At 42.3% G+C, this 12,601-nt stretch overlaps 1 long non-coding RNA gene across 1 annotated transcript in view; it reads right to left on the bottom strand.

Moving 5' to 3' along the window:
* The window catches only part of LOC109958577 (uncharacterized), a 38,183-nt gene extending 26,534 nt beyond the window's left edge, over positions 1–11,649 (bottom strand). Inside the window, exons 1-2 of the long non-coding RNA XR_002274702.1 lie at positions 11,347–11,649; positions 10,962–11,197 (exon numbers count right to left, since the gene is read on the bottom strand). This is a non-coding gene — a long non-coding RNA (uncharacterized LOC109958577). The remainder of the gene's footprint in view (positions 1–10,961; positions 11,198–11,346) is intronic.
* Between the last annotated feature and the right edge of the window lie 952 nt (positions 11,650–12,601).

The raw sequence follows: 12,601 nt of genomic DNA, 5'->3' as shown, positions 1-12,601 counted from the left end.
CAGCTCTGTATAGACAGTACAGCCCCAGGATGGGTGGGGGGTGTCAATGTTGACCCTCCAAAATGCTGCAACAAGAGGTCGTACTTTTGCAGAGATGAGATCACCAAACCTCCTGTACAAACAGGACAAAGCAGTAATGGGGGGTGTTTGTTGTTTGCTTGTTCAGCAAGAACAAACTAAATCAGAGAATTAAAACTATATTTTGTGACTCTTTTGCTGTGGTTACCTTCTAAAACACAGCCACACCTCTGCACAGCGCAGAGACTCAAAGAAGGGTCAGAAAACCGGTGGTTTGCTGGCTCCAGTCTCCCAGTTTGTTTTGAGATAACGAACTGGGAGAAGATAACATTTTGGATCAATCAAGAAAACAAAGAGATGCGGACATACTATCAAACTCTCAGCCAGGCTGAATCATCTGAACAACAGACTCCTGATCAGATTGTGGGCCTGAATCAGGCTCAGACATATCTGGCTGAATCTCTCCAATACTCTCTCCTGCCATGTATCCTGACACACAGTGAATTTACCGTCCACGTGGGGGAAGCCACGGTGGTGGTCAGTGCATGATGCCCAGGCTTATTCACATACACCTGAACCTTCATGAATCTTAGAACTCACGATGTAGGGCTCAGACCAGACATGTTTTCAGGCCCTTTAGAGCAATTTATTGAACTTTTCTTTGTGGAAAAACTCTGTTAGACATGACTAGATATTTCTCATAGCAGAATGTGTTTTATAGGTCTTAAAATGTCTCTGGGGGAATCTTCAGCCAGGGTTAATGCTGAGGCATTTGTCTAGACATTCCTGTCACAACAGATTCAGACTGACATCATTTTTGAACATCATTGAAAATACTAATAATATAAACATTAAATACAGAGGCTGTGCAACATGGAGTCAAAGCTCCTGCTGTGTAGGTAGGTAATGTTAGAATTATGGAGGGTTGGGTTCAACGTCCTCTCCATGATTAAAACCACGATGAGACAAAACAGATTAGTGTTCATTTAAGGGTAATAACAGAGAGGTAATACAGACACGATGATGTTCGTGACATGACCCAGAATGCACTCTAGACATTCACAGCTCAGTGATGCTACACAGGTTCACCCATCCACCGCCCTCCACAGATGTGTATCTCCCCCAAGTCTAGCATCCCGCTGACACATGACACATAAACATCCCTCCAGCCGACACTGGAGATCCAGCTGTTTCTGATGTGTGTCTCCCTCTTTCATCATAAATGAACCATAAAAAAAAAACTCACTGATCACATCAGGATCACTGGACGAATCACGCACCACACCCTTGTCAAATTAAAGCCCCTTATTCTGGGCCATAACAATTATAACTGCCGAGAGTCTCCTCTGGTCTTTGCTCACTCATAAAACCTAATTACACAAGGTTTATGAATGAAAACATTTATTAGCACCTCTGAAAGGCTCCTGCCTTGCTTCATGACAGGCTTCATGGTCAGCATTCTAACCACAGCATGGAAAGTGCCTCTGATTTGTGTTGCACCGTCGCCTTTCTTTCACTGCTTCTTAATGGCCGTTGGACAAAGTGTAGCACTCTCGCAATCTACAGTTTGATGTGTTTCGGTTGTGTCATTGCTTTTAATGTAATGCATGTACCCTCTAAAGACAGAGGTACTTAGTGAATTATCCTGGTGAATAAAGTAAATTGAATATCAAAGCTCTTAAAAATGATTAAAGCAACAGTAATTTGCTCCTCAGTAGAACAGCATACAACACATTAGCTTTAAGGAACACTTTTGGTTTTACACTCAAAAAGGCACCACTAAGCATTTTCTCAGTCTTATTTCAAGTGTTTTACAAATGTTTTTCCATCTGATAACATTTAGAAAATGAAGGTCAGTCAGTGAACACTGCGTTAATTACAACCTATATATCTAGAGCAGAGGTTTTCAACTAACGGTGATCCAGTGACTACCATTCTCACTAAGAAGACAAGGACCACTGTGGGGTTGCTACGTCGGATGGGCACTATTTTAACCCTAAAAGTCACCTTGGCTTTTCTAAATTTTATATGTTTGCATGAATTTGATTATTCACAAAAAATACATGGAAATTAGTTTAAAAGTGAAATTTAAAGTTAAAATAAAAAATAAACATTCCTACAGTAAGACTACATCACTGAATGCACGATCGGGGACTGCCTGAAGTGCCATAAAACCCCAGTGTACTGAAGTTTGGTAGCACCTCTATGTCCACCTGCACAGGTAACAAACTGGCAGAGTGGTAGTATGTCAAGTCTTCGTCCTGAAGACTGGACGAACTACATGAACACTTGTCCCTTGATGTGCACAAACCTTTCATAGCCACTGAGGTGCTTATTTACAACAGTGTGGTCCATGTGCTTTAGTGGACAGAGCTCATACAGTCTTTAATACCTGAGTATAGATAAGGAACACTCTTGGCAGCACACCAATAATTTAACATGAGTTGATTCACAGTAACATGATTTTTACTGTCAAAAATGGAAACTGGACAAACATGGACATGAACATACACAAACTGATTACATTATACTACATGAAGTCACTCTGGATGTGAAAAATGAATGTACACAAAGGCACATGTATTATGTAGAAACTACAGTATCCACAAATATCATCCAGCTGCTATTGTGTCATGTACAGAGTGAAGTCCAACTCTTTTCTTCTCATCAATTTAATGGATTGTGAAAGCCAGGTAAATGATTTCCCTCTGACAACAGAGGATGCATTAGCCTTCATAATTCATCACTGTTTACAATCTGTCCTGCAACTGGAAATAACAGCATCTATCACTGAAAGAGACACCCACAAAACAACAGATACAGTGGGTAGACGACTGATTCAGATGGATCCTTTTCAGGAGACTTGGGAGGGAGAAGAAACAAATGGTATTACATGTGACAAGATCCTGGCTTTCCCTAAATAAAATAGTCATTAAATCCACATTCTGTCTAGGGGGTCCAGTGAGACGCCATAAGCCCCTCCTAACCACTCTTTGCCCCTCCCATCATGTCCTGTTTCATACTTTGACAACACAGGGTAGAGAAGCCAGAATAACAACAAGAGGGTTGTAGGCAGTAGAGAGTCTTGGGGGGGGGCGGACTAAAAACACAATGATAATGACATTACAATGTTTACTGATGTGTGCAATCCTCTGAAAGCATCTCCAAATCATGGGGTAACCTGGGAGGTCTAGCACTGCAAGTTACTTCTTCCCTCAGTTGGCTCTTTAAACCTCATCTGCTTCTCACCTCATGCTTGTCTCTCCTGTTTCCTTTTTTTTTTTAATCACAAATTGCATTTGCCCAAGCAGTGCATTCACCCTCTCCTTCCACCGAGGAGGCAGAAAAACTTCTACTCTTCTCTCTCTCTTTTTCCCCGAGCGGCAGGTATGAATACCTCGTTACAGAAGGTCAACGCTGGCACCCCATTTGTCAGGAAGCTCTCACAAAACTCTTGAAATTGATTCATCACCAACCGGTCTCTCAGAGGGGATCATGTGACAAATATGAATATAAATGCACAGATCCAGAGCGAAGAGGAGGAAGAGAAGAGGTGAAGGCCAAGGGACCATCATGAGACCTGGAGATGTTTGTCACAAGCTGAAAAATACAGTGCTCGCTCAAGGTGCATGTGAGTTGCTGCACATGATGCGCTTTTGGTCAGTGGCGCCGTGTGTGCAGTGTAAACTCTTGTACCTCTAAATCCCACCAGCACAGAATCAGATATACCAGAGTGATCAGTCGATCACCGGCCAAGGTCGATCACAGTGAAAAACGGTCATTTCCAATCTCTGCCGATCGATCGGTGCATCTCTAGTATCAACATAGTTCATCAACAGTGATACTGTATAAGTGTATGTGCTAACTTTGGAGTACCACTTTTTTCTGCTTTTAAAGGAGGGAAGAGAGACAGTCTGAGAACCACTGGACATTCAGTGTAGTCCCACAACATCACACCATTAAGTATCAAGTTCTGATATTTTAAATTCAATGTAAAAAAGGACAATATGCCATCTGTATGTGAAAGTGGCTGCACTCATACAGAAAAAAACATGCAGAGATGTGATCAACAAGCTGAATTTGGTTCATCTTGCTTGAAAATAAATCAGTTTAGGCCGAAAATAAATCCCAGCTCTCAGAGACCAAACACAACATCCACTGCTGCTACTCGGTGTTAAATGGGTACAGTAAAAGTGCTGTATGCTGCCACAGGCATGGCACTGTGCTGAGCACTTTAATTAACTGCAGCGGAATAAACAAACTGCTCTATTTATGCTTTTAATCTCTGTCTGAACAAGCATCTCAGAGTTTCCTGTCACTTCCTGTTTTGGTTATCTCGACATCTGCAAACCACTTCCTCTTCTGCATCTTATACGGAAGGTAACTCATGCTGCAGAGTGTGACTGTGAAATTAAAACCCTAGATTAGCACTGTAGGTGTTAGGGTACGCTCGAACACAGAGTGAGCGAGCAGATAAAAAGCGGACCCAGGTGGCTGGCTTCAGTGCAAGCAGTGAGGTTTATTTACAGTGAAGGTAGTGACATATATACAGGAGGAGTAATGAGGTAGATGACCGGGTGTCAATCAGCAGCAGCAGAAAAACAGTCAGTGGTATGGTGGATGATGATGTACCGGGCTGCGGACGCAGAGGTCACTCCTGGGCTGGTCGAGGTGGAGGTGATGATGGCTGTAGACAGAAGAGCAGGGATAAACTGGGTAAGGGAGACTGTGCATCGACCTGGGAGGCGGTGGCTGGTGGTGTAGATTAAATCCAGGGGGGTCCAGAGGAGAGGTCTGAAGAGGAAGAAGACACTAGAGACAGCAGGGCAGGATAACGACTAGGGTGCTAACAAGGACTAGAGAGAACAAAGACAATCTTAGCATAAACTTGATATAACAACCACTGGCCTGGAGACAGAGAAAGAACTGGCAGGGGAGTGACTGGTGAACAGTGTATAAGTATGGAGGAGACTAATGACGTGCAGCAGGCGAGTAATCAGGGAAGCGGGGCAGGTGTGTTGAATAGTGTAATCAGTGCAAGGGCTAGGCTAGTGTGAGGAAAAAGAAGAGAGGAAGGTGTAGCTGGGCAAACCTGACAGTAGGAAGTGTGTGTTATGTTTGTTGTTAACCTGAGATCAAACAGTGATGCACAAACTCAAGTTGTTCTTCAAGAAAACAGACAGTTGCCTCGGGAAACTTACAAGCTAAATCACGCATCAACACATATTCCAACAACTCATTTGTAAGCCATAAATAAGAACAACTTTTAGGCTGCCAGATTTTGCTAAATCTTCCTCCAGCACAACAGTCTGCTTGTCTTTTTAGCTATTTAGTTCATTAGCAATTCTGTGCCAGTGGACTGTCTGACTACTCTTCTGGAAAAACACTGTAGAACAGCAGGGACCAAAACCTGTTTATAAACGGCTTATTAAAATTTGATGGATTGTAGAACAAAACACACAAGTCCCTTTATAGATGTTACACTAACACATATAACTGCAATCCTGATGACATATTAGAAAGTGTGAAACCCTAGAGTTAACCGAGATTCATTATTACTGACGGAAACACACAGCCATTGTTACCAAAACATCAGATTTAAACTCGGCACACTGATGCAAAAGAGTCTTTATTCAAACGTCAAAATGGGAACGTGTCACATTTACTGTATCGTTCTTGCTATGTTGTATTATTAGGTTTTACACATACATCAACTAGTTGTACCATATCAGGTTGTAAATGCTAATGATCAGTTTGTAAATGGACTTTGGTCCAGATGTCCTGCAGCCAATCTTCAGAAAATAAGCAGTCTAACTACAAAGACATGCAAAGTGTCACGCTGGAGGAAGACTTTTCGCAACCTGGCAACCTTTAGGCTGTTCTTATTAATGGATTATGCTGGATCTGCAAAGCATTAATAAATTATGCATTAATAATAATAATAATAACTGCATTATGGCTGACTTTGTTTGGTGGTGTTGTTCTGTACTGGTAACCAAACAAGCTAAACTTTTCTAAAAACTTTTTTTTTAAGTTTCTCTCTCTCTCTATCTAAATTCAGGTCACGGGGGAAAAAACTAAGTCAGTGTGATAAAAGTACTCATACAAATTACCCAAGATGCCGTAAAGGCCACTTTCTCCCAACAGATGGGAACCAATTAGCCATCTGACTCCCAGAAAACACTTGGGCAGCCGCGTGGAGCCGAGATGCAAACGAAGCAGAGAAAGTGGAAGCAAACCTGCCGGCATCTTGGTGGAGGTGAAATTAATGAAGGACACAGCATAGGTGCAAATTTGGAAAACGGAAAGAGACTAAAGAGGGACATGATGAATGGAGGGCAGGCAGAGCTGCACCGAAGGTCTCCGGTGACGGGACAGAAACCATGAGCAGAGGGCAAAAATATCTGTTGATGGAGAATGCTGTCTTAATCCTGCAGGTGGTGAATCATCCATCAGCTGCCATCAACATCAGGTCAATGTATTCAATTTAGAACAACATGAAATCATTGATCTAGTTAATGAACATCTTGTCATATTTACTTAACTGATGCACTGACTAGACCAGAGCCTGCTGCACAACTTCACAACTTTCATCTACAACACAACTTTGAGAGAGAAAACCTTGTTCCACAAAATTAGACAAAGTCTTCCCCATTCTTCAAAATACACAGCTCCTTATTGAATCCATATCCTTTAAATCATTATGCACATCTGATGGCACTGATCGGCGGGCAAGGTAGCATATGGGGAGACTCTTAGTCATGTTAAAATGTGTACAAAACACACCGGTTGGCCTGGCTTTTTGCATTTCTGCAGAAACCAAAACATCTCAAAGCTTGAAAATGTTATTTTTTGACCAGTCACTCAGCCTCAAGTGACATTAATCACGGTGCCATCATCAAAACAAGGACCAAGGTTTCCACAGTGAAAGCACGCAAGACAATCCAAACCCTTCAAGTTACCTGTTACAGTTTAACACAAAATCAACCTGCAACCTTTTCTGATGCCACACTCCCAGATCTCAAACATCTAACCCTGCTCTAAAAGAGAAGACAGGCTGGAATAAGATGCCAGGACAAATTAGGCTCTAAAGAACCATTTCAGCGGTGTGCACGATCCTCTGCAAACTCAAAGGTAATGTTTTCCTTCATTCCTTGTGACTGCTCACACAAAGCATCAGGCAGCTGTTAGATAAAGCCAAGTCAACATTGGTACGTGTAGGAGATTTAAGGTGACACATTTCCCCAGAGTCTTAGTCACACCGGCTGCAACAGCTCAATTCTCTAGGCCTGCATAATCGGGAGCTCTTCCAAGGACTGCAGGGATAAAGCACTGCCTCCTTAAACTACGTGCTTTTAATTTAAAATCTCACTGAGTTGTCTGCTTCTGTTGGCATTAATAAACTTGTTTGAAAAGAAAAGAGGCTTACAGAACATGATAACACAAGCTTAGATGAACAGGTGGGTTTCATGAACATGGACAAAACACAGTGCAATTTAACACACAATCCCAGCTGACAGTGGGCGAGAGGCGGGTTCCACCCTGGACAGATCGCCAGTCTATCACAGGGCTGACACGTAGACAAACAGCCACACACACTCACAATCACTCCTACGGGCAGTCTAGAGTTGCCAGTCAACCTTAGCTGCATGTCTTTGGACTGTGGGAGGAAGACGGAGTACCCGCAGAGAACCCACGCAGGCACAGGGAGAACACTGGTTGGAGGATTTGTTGATTACTTGATTTTGTCTATATAAAAGTGTATATAATTTAATATGTATTATATAATATTTGATATAAAAGTGCTTCATATTTTTCCATAAGTCAAGTGGGGTGGGATAAAAAAAACTTAAAGAATTTGCCAAGGAAAATTTATCCTATAGCATAAATCAACATGAATCAGTGTGAACTTTGTGAATCCTCATCAAATAAAACTGGGAGAGTGATGGTTCTGTCCCACCTTGAACATTATGCTGTTCCAACAACTTGAGCAACTTAAACCTACTGATGTATTTGAATGGCTGAGATAAAGCTGCAGGTTCAGACCTTTGCTCTTTTTCACACTGTTCTACATTTTGCTTGTTTCAGTGAAATGTCCAGCAGCTATTAAATCACAGTGAGTCCACATCACGTTTACTGTTCAGGTAAGAATGAGCCCGGTCTGAAAATCTTTGCCATCATCCAAGAGTAGGAAGCAAAACTAGATCAGGTTTTACAGGTAAAATCCTCCTTTAATATCAAATTGTATAAACCCACTAACAGTCTAGTCACATTCATCACATTTCGCTTTGCCTGATCGTCACTATGAAAATCTCCAACCTGGCAGCTTGACAGATTAACACAAATCTGGCCAATAAATACACAGCTTATGAATTCACTGACAGTTGTTTGAGGGAATGGCTTAAAAACTGTGTGAATAAAGCAAAGCAGCATCAATATTTTGATCCAAAAAGCATCTGAAAACTGAAGATGTGCACCTGGAAAAACAGTGACGATTAGTTTGAGAAAATGTTTCGTTTACCTCTCAGTAATTTAATCATAAAACTGTACCTGAATAAGTTATGTTACCAGAGCTATTTTTCCTCCTGGACTCAGTTTGACATCCTCTTGTCGCTGTAACATGTGGACCTGTTCGTACTTGTCACTATGTCGTCTCCTCTTAAGTCACCAACACTGATCCCTGTTCAGTTGCTGAGCTTGACAAGCACTGTAAATGCCACGTACATATTGACATTTATAATGTTTCCAAACTGCAGCTTTGATAGAAAACATTTTATTCCAATGCGCTGCCAAAAAGAAGTGGAAAATGACCATCCTAAGACAATGACCTCAGACTCTTCCATATGCCACCAAATCACCTGCACATGTTTCACTAATTTCTCTGGTTGGGTGTCTAATTGAACAGACAGTGTAACAGTTTGACATCTGCAGACAACCTTGTCCAAGCACTGCACCTCAGAGGGGGTGGCAACCCATGTGCTCTGGATCATCTCAGTTAATTTTTGTAAACAAAATACAGACATGTGTTTTGGAACCACTTTTTAAAAGGTAAATATTAAACTAATTCTCAGGTTATTACACTTTATCTGACATGTAATGCTCATTATTTCAGAATTAATTAGACAAATATATTTGTCTTGTTTGCACAAATGTGCACAAACAACATATTAATGTACCAATATATTTTAACATCCTGGTCATATATGGTGCCAACTTTACAGAGGTGCAAACTTTGATTTAGCAACTTTGTTTTCTACACTTTTCTTGTTATACAACTTTCAGATGAGTCTCAAAGAGGTGTGCAGTGTCACAGACCCATAGTCGCACACACACACACACACACACACACACACACACACACACACCAACACTGCTGAAAAAAATCCCATCAGGCAGCATTCCAGCACCAAGACACTTTAGAGACTACAAATAAAATGGAACAAACTCTGGGATAACAGTGGTCCAGCAGTTCACTTTGACTCGAAGCCCTCCAGCTGGATAATCAGGGCAAGATCAGAGCCAGTGGTGACATCTTTAAATTCCTAGCTGCGTCCAAACAACACAGCAAACCCCGAAGGTAATCAGTGGACAGCAATATGAACCAACACATCCTTCCCTCTGAGAGGTTGGTTTGTCACTGTTGCTTCAGCACTCGTCTGAACACATCTGCATTTTCAGATTGTTGCATACTGTTAATAGCTTACAAACTGCTGTTGTAAACTTTTTTTAATGAGGCAGTTTTTTATTTAACAGTAGGTACCATGCTGAATTCCGCTGCGGTGAGACTGAAATGGAACTGAAACTTACAAAATGCAGCAATATGAACCAACACATCCTTCCCTCTGAGAGGTTGGTTTGTCACTGTTGCTTTACACAACCAGTGGTCACAAGTAACCTACTTCATACACTACCATCCATGTAAGACACAAAAGAGATACACAAAGCAGTAACAGTACAGCTTGCAGAACAAGAAATCAAACTCTCATGTAATCACTGTAATCACAAAGGAAATTAAGTTTACTAGAATTAAGTAGGAGTTGACACATCCTAAACGTTGGATGAAGTCCAGCTGCAGCCAAAGATGCTGTAAAAATCTAGAAGATGGCAAGATTTTCCAAGAAGACAGATGAGAAATGTGGCACCAAACTTTACATTTAGATTACTGGCAAACAGTATACAGGGTTTCATTAATCACTCTCATGCCTTCTTGCTAAAAAATCCACCTCATTTGAGCCTTTGTTTTTTAGCATTTCGTGCAATTATCAGTTCTAATTCAGTGTCTGAAAACACTATGAGAGAAGAAAAAGCCGCTGACAGGGGATGATTTTCTTGCACTCCTCCTCCTGAGGTGTCTGAAAGCAGAGACATCAGTTTCGATGTTGCACCAAAAGCTGGTTCTGTGGGAGCAGAGAGCGCAGTGCAAGGGCGGAAGTAAGGTTAAAGGTCATTTAAATTGTCACTCAGTTGCTTCTCTCTTCAGGTGATCGGATCACCCTAACAATGAGCCAGTTCAGATCGTCATTCAAGATAGCAAAACAAAAGACGCGTGATGGTGGAACTACAACAGGATGATGAAGCAAAACAGAAAAGTCCGTCGACATTTTAAAGAAATGTTAATATGAAGTGTTGAAACAACGTAGATGTCAGAAATGACTGCTGATAAATCTAAACAGCACGTTTCAAGTTCATTAAAGACAGAATAATGAAAAGTGGCTTTTATCAAAACGCGACTTGACACTGAATTAATGCTACAATCACGTGCACAATGCAAATACAACTGTGCTCAAACAAAGCCAAACCAGAGAGATGCTGCTCCGAGCATTCAAGGCAAAACAAAGCAACCCCCCTCGGAAATAACTTTGTTGTGTTTTGACAACAGCTCTTCAGCCAGACTCCAAGCAATAAAAGGTCATTTTCAGAGCGAGGAGAACCGTAGCGCTCACCTGTGTGCAGCTCCCCTGCTGGATAAGAGCGCAGAGCTCTGCCTGGAGGTGTCTGCTCTCCTCCGTACATTCACACGGGGCAGCAGCAGCGTTGATGCGGCTCGTTTCGTGGGCACCGTGGCTCCTCAATGTTTCCTCCTATGTTTCGACCCAGAAACACACCGATATGCCCTCCCACTCTCTCCACCGGCGCTTCACTGGTTCAGCCTCTCGCTGAGAGCGGGTCCGCCCTCTCACTGTAGGAGAATAAAAAGGTTATTTAAGCACGATTCGGTCTCCAGGTTGAGGATAAACCGCGTCACGATGGCCTGCGCTGCACCACAGCGCTCCGCCGGATCTGGTGGCTCTGAGTGCGCTGCAAAAACTCTATCCTGACAATAGTCACCGTTTTAAAGTCGCTACAGAGGTGTGCACAAGGGGGCACCGTCTGTCCCCTTCTTCTTTCAGCCTGATGACACGGCTCTGCCCTGATGAGACACTTCTCTACTTTATGTTTTCCCTAACATAGAAGTCCACCTCTCGTTACCCTAATTCCTCTCCTGGCTGACCCAGTTCCCATTCTGGTGACCTTGCCCTGTCTGAATCCAGTGTCCCTTTTTTCAGCCTAATGCTTTTCTAATCACTTCTTTCTTGTTGCTAAAAAGCCCCTGGGGTTGGTCCAAGTGTCCCACTGTCGGTCCCCTCTGCTCAGGTTCTGTTTTATATCCTCTCTCCTGCCACTTACTGTTCTTACTTTATATGAACATGTCCTGTGCCGACCCTGCCACTCCCACTGGTCCTGCAGTTACCTCTGTGCTCCCACCAGGGAGTGAGAAACTGGGAGGGGTCTCTGAGTCTGGACAACAGCTTTCATAGGGACGGTTTCTTCAGCACCTATGTGGATTATCACTGCACCACAGAGTCCATTCACAAGCATTATATTGGTGACATTTCAAATACAAATATCTCAAACTGAAGTTGTCTAAACAGCCAGATTCCACTACACAGAGAAGAGTAAAACTTTTTTGTTAACTTAATTTCATTAAATCATTTCTTTATTGACAATCTGGATGACATGACCCTTTAAAGCACTGTGAGGGAAAAAAGTTCACCTTCATAAATAACTCTGAAGCCCCCAAGACAGTAATACAGCATTACAACACAGGCCTGTGCACACACACTGTCTTGACATAACCCTTATCACAAAAACATTAAACACGCTGCTGGTGCAAAGCACAGGGTGGTATATTGCAATATTACCTCACAGCGGATAAAAATACAGCAGAAATTCTGATAAAGTCACATGAATTCTTTGTTAAGCAGCACACACATTTCCTCTGAGAGCATCACAACAGTGCTGTCACCCTCCTCTGCAAAAGGAAAAGCTCTGACGCACGCTAAAAACGACTTCCCCGCCATGAGGATGAGCACTATAAATAATGTGTCAACTATAGTGTAATTAAAAGTTGTGGCAACTACATCGCATCAGAAGACAACTGCGATACATGCAGGAACAGCATATACAGCACACACTGGAGCCACAGGGACGCGTTTAACTAGACTCTGTATTTGTGTGTGTTACAGAAGGCACCTGGGCTGCAGGACTGAGCCTCTGTCCCTCTGGAGTTCACTGATGGCATCTCTGAAATATTTGCTTTAAT

The sequence above is a fragment of the Monopterus albus genome, unplaced genomic scaffold (genome assembly GCF_001952655.1).
Source record: "Monopterus albus unplaced genomic scaffold, M_albus_1.0 scaffold3.1, whole genome shotgun sequence".
Classification (NCBI taxonomy): domain Eukaryota; kingdom Metazoa; phylum Chordata; class Actinopteri; order Synbranchiformes; family Synbranchidae; genus Monopterus; species Monopterus albus.
This window is presented reverse-complemented; position numbering and strand designations above follow the sequence as displayed.